We start from the raw sequence: 4,801 nt of genomic DNA on the forward strand, positions 1-4,801 counted from the left end.
CTAAAACAAAACATGATCATACACACACATTGACTTTTGCACTGGTTTAATGCAATGGATTTATACATTTCTAATAAACTGCATGTCAAGCATTTCGTCTGTCCTTTCCTACATGTTCTTGTAGTCTCCGCTATGGTTTGCAGTGCTGCACGAGGATGATCCAGTTGATCAGAGAAAGGAGTATGAATGCATGGTTTCCCCACTTACACGGAAAAGAGGAAATATGTTCTAGTGAACAGGAGCAATCTAAAGAACTAAAGATTGTGTGCCAAGTTGTGTGTTAATCATATACAGGTGTATCTGCCCTTTTTCACAAAAAACAACACTGGGAACTTTTATGTTTATTGAAGGTTTATTAAAAATAAGGAGCAAGGAAAAGCTTGCAAAATCCAAGGAGCAGAGACGGTGAGGGTACAGCGAGATTGCATGGAGTCTTCAGGATCTGAATCCCCTTTGTGCTTGTAATGAAAGCATGATAAAAGGAGACAAAACAGGACAAATTAAATATAGTAGTAGTATATACATATATACTACTGAAACATATAGACAGTCAATAGAATCACAATGTAGTAAAAAACGAAAAGTATTTATTACAGTATCAGTTCACTATACTGCAGTATGCTGTAGCATTCATTAACAAAGTGTTGTAAATACTATAGGCTAATATAGACAGTATTCTACAATTTACTATAGTATGATTCAAAAACACAATAGGCTACTATTTACTATAGTATGTTATTTCACCTGGGCTGTATATTTAATAAGGAATAAGGATATTCTCATTTTACCACTTTCATCCACCACAAGCCCCAAAGTTATATAATCCCGTTGAGAAGACTTTTTCTCTAATTACACGACGATGAATAAAGCTATTTTAATCTATTATCTAATCTACTATCATATAACTTCCCCTGAAACTATTTATTTAGTGAGCAATATCAGCTATCATGCTTTAATACACAAGTTAATTTGATTCAGATGTACTGATGATACAAAATCTTATAATTTAAACGGCTTACCTTTTAAAAGTGCATCACAAACGGTCTGTTCTGCTGTAACTCTACGGCGCGGCTGCTACCGATGATGTAGGCCTAACCGTAAAACAAGGAAAATGAACGCCTGGTTTCAATTTTTTGGTTTTGCATTTGCATTGTATGGTCTGAAAACTGAATTGTGAAGCGTTTAATTTGCCTAAAAACCTCCTTTGCCATTGCCAGTTTGTCCACAGTTCACCACAGTTCTGAGCACGTAAAAACATCACGCTCGTATTTGAATATTAACAAGCAGTCGTCATTACTATGCACATATCCGAAAAGGAATTCATTATTATGCACATATCCTAAACGGAATTCATGATATCTGCAATAAGAATTTTTACTAGTGAAAATTAAATTTTAACATGTAAGAATTAAGTTACAGATAACAAGAAGTATGTTTTTTACTAGTTGTGATTTCATTTTTGATATCATAAATGTATTTCTGCGAGTGATGACGTCATTGTTGATATCAAGAAGCGTAATTCCTGATATCAACAATCAGCATTTCCACTAGTGAAAATTGCATTTCTGATATCAAGAATTGAATTGTTGATATCAACAATTCATGTTTTTAAATGTTAAAAGGGCGACAAAACCATTACAGATATCAAGAATTGAGTTCTTACTAGTTGAAATTCCAATTTCACATATCAGAAATAAATTCTTACTAGTAAAAATGCTAATTTTTGATATCATTAATTACTTTGTTACTAGTGCAAAATCTATTCTTGATATCAACAATTGAATTGCTACTAGTAACAATGTTCATTTTTGATATCAATAATTTGATTGTCACTAGTGACAATGTTAGTTTCTGATATCATGAATGTGATTGTTACTAGTAAGAAAGCCATTTTACATATCTGAAATTATGTTGATATCAGAAATACATTTTCAGATATCAAAAATGAACATTTTTACTAGTAGCAATTCAATTTTTGATATCAATAACTGACATTTCAACTAGTGACAACTGAGTTCTTGATATCAAAAATTCGCATTTTACTAGTAGCAATGTAATTATTGATATCAAAAATTACTATTTTTACTAGTAAGAACTGCATTTCTGATATGTGAAATTGGAATTTCAACTAGTAAGAACTCAATTTTTGATATCAACAGTTGAATTTGAATGGCAGCCTATGGTGACATTTCACTAGTGAAAATACAATTACAGATATCAAGAATTCTAGTTTTTACTAGTGGAAATTCAAATGTTGATATCAAGAATTAACATTGTTACTAGTGGAAATGTAACTCCTGATATCAACAACTGAATTGTTGATATCAAGAATTAAATTGTTGATTTCAAGAAGTAACATTGTTACTAGTGGAAATGTAATTCCTGATATCAAGAACTGAATTGTTGATATCAAAAATTCATATCCTGAGATGTGAATAAAAGTCAAAACGGCTTGCCATACTATAATTGTAATTGTTACTAGTAAGAATTCAATTAGAGAGCTCTATAATCCCAATTGTTACTAGTAACAATTGAATTACAGAGCTCTATAATTAAAAATGAATGGAAGTCAATGGAGACATATGACTAGTAATAAATGAATTGTAGAGCTCTCTAATTGGAATTGTTACTAGTAACAATTGAATTAGAGAGCTCTATAATCATAATTGTTACTAGTAAAAATTGAATTATAGAGCTCTGTAATTGTAATTGTTACTAGTAAAAATTTAATTGTAGAGCTCTATAATTGTTATTGTGACTAGTAAAAACCGAATTAGAGAGCTCTACAATTATAATTGTTACTAGTAAAAATTGAATTATAGAGCTCTGTAATCGTAATTGTTACTAGTATAAATTAAATTATAGAGCTCTTTAATTTAATTGTTACTAGTAAAAATATAATTATGACGAGTAACGCTGGAACGTTTTTATGCTGAAACGGCCTTCCATATTAGAGAGCTCTCTAGTGGAATTGTAGAGCTCTGCAATTGGATTATTACTAGTAACAATTGAATTACAGAGCTCTGCAATTGAATTCTTACTAGTAATAAATGAATTGCAGAGCTCTCTAATTGGAATTGTTACTAGTAAAAACTGAATTATAGAGCTCTACAATTCAGTTGTTACTAGTAAGAATACAATTGCAGAGCTCTATAATTCAATTAGAGAGCTCTACAATCATAATTGTTACTAGTAAAAAATGAATTATAGAGCTCTCTAATTGTAATTGTTACTAGTAAAAACTGAATTAGAGAGCTCTTTAATTTAATTGTTACTAGTAAAAATATAATTACGACGAGTAACGCTGGAACGTTTTTATGCTGAAACGGCCTTCCATACTATAATTGAATTACAGAGCTCTCTAATTGAATTGTTACCAGTAAGAATTAAGTCACAGAGCTCCATAATTCAGTTCTTACTAGTAACAATTAGAATTAGAGAGCTCTGTAATTGCAATCTTACTAGTACAAATTGAATTACAGAGCTCTACAATAGCAATTCTTACTAGTAACAATTGCATTACAGAGCTCTATATTCGGCGACATATCATTATGCTAATCGTGCCTTATGCATATTCAACTGGGGTGGCGTAACTTTGTTTTACAATGTGGGTGGGACAAGAATGTGTATGGGGGGGGGGGGGTATGTTGTATTATTATTACAATAATAATAATAATATGATATTAAAATTATAAATGTGTTCAAATATGATAGTTTTCCTACATCTGCTATAATACAATGTCGTTAGTCTCGAGAGTATGTACATTAGTTAATAAATACGACGATCCGTCTTTGATAATTGGATGTCCTGATGGATTAGTGGCAGTTTCTCCGTTTAGGATGCAAAAGGTTCCCGGTTCTAATCCAACCATGTGTAATTTTTTTTCTCATTAAAACCAAAGATTTTCATCAGTGATTGTATATCAAGAGCAGGGACACGTTTATATGTATTTTGTTTTTTTGTGATTTCAACGTATCGAATAGAGAGTCTCCGCAACAGCGATAGAATGAAGTGCTAATCCGTGTGCACGAGCGCTGTGAACCCTGTTGCACGCGCCTCTGATAACAGTGACAACGAGCACTCAACAACATAATTTCAAAAACAACACATCCCAGCGCCAAATCGCCTATTATTAACACAAATTGATAATCAACTAGAGGTGTTTATTTTGTATTAGATATCCGCGATAATCATTCTATTATTGCATAACAATACTAAACACTGTAAATATTTAAAATGAATTTATACTCCTTAATATCAAGTTTGTCAAAACACTTTGGGTGGCTTAGGGCATTTCACCCTATATTATGTCCAGTGGCATGGAGTGTTCTTGGCTCTTAGCTTTACCAATATACAAAGGTGAATGAATATAACGACTAAATATAGGCTTTCATCTCAGGCATCATCTTAATTTTGCTTTAATGTGAACATGATTAATATGTTACCTAAGTCTGTAAAATATTGCAGGATACTTTAGAACCACGCTACAGGGCTTTTATTTTGAAACTCACTTTTGTAGGCGGGAAATCTGCAATCTGTTTTGCATCTCATGAATAGGAGTTTTTACTAGTAATAATACAATTATAGAGCTCTGTAATTAGAATTGTTACTAGTAAGAACTGAATTAAAGAGCTCTCTAATTCAGTTTTTACTAGTAACAATTACAATTAGAGAGCTCTCTAATTCAGTTTTTACTAGTAACAATTGGATTAGAGAGCTCTCTAGTGGAATTGTAGAGCTCTGCAATTGGATTATTACTAGTAACAATTGAATTACAGAGCTCTGCAATTGAATTCTTAC

At 31.7% G+C, this 4,801-nt stretch overlaps 1 long non-coding RNA gene across 1 annotated transcript; it reads right to left on the reverse strand.

The window, feature by feature from the left end:
- Positions 1-338: 338 nt before the first annotated feature.
- Positions 339-1,673, reverse strand: LOC125243596. Its single transcript, XR_007179066.1, has 2 exons — positions 1,020-1,673; positions 339-458 (listed from the first exon to the last, which is right to left on the reverse strand). It is a non-coding gene; the product is annotated as an uncharacterized LOC125243596 (long non-coding RNA).
- Between the last annotated feature and the right edge of the window lie 3,128 nt (positions 1,674-4,801).

This window comes from Megalobrama amblycephala, linkage group LG13 (genome assembly GCF_018812025.1).
Source record: "Megalobrama amblycephala isolate DHTTF-2021 linkage group LG13, ASM1881202v1, whole genome shotgun sequence".
NCBI classification, from domain to species: domain Eukaryota; kingdom Metazoa; phylum Chordata; class Actinopteri; order Cypriniformes; family Xenocyprididae; genus Megalobrama; species Megalobrama amblycephala.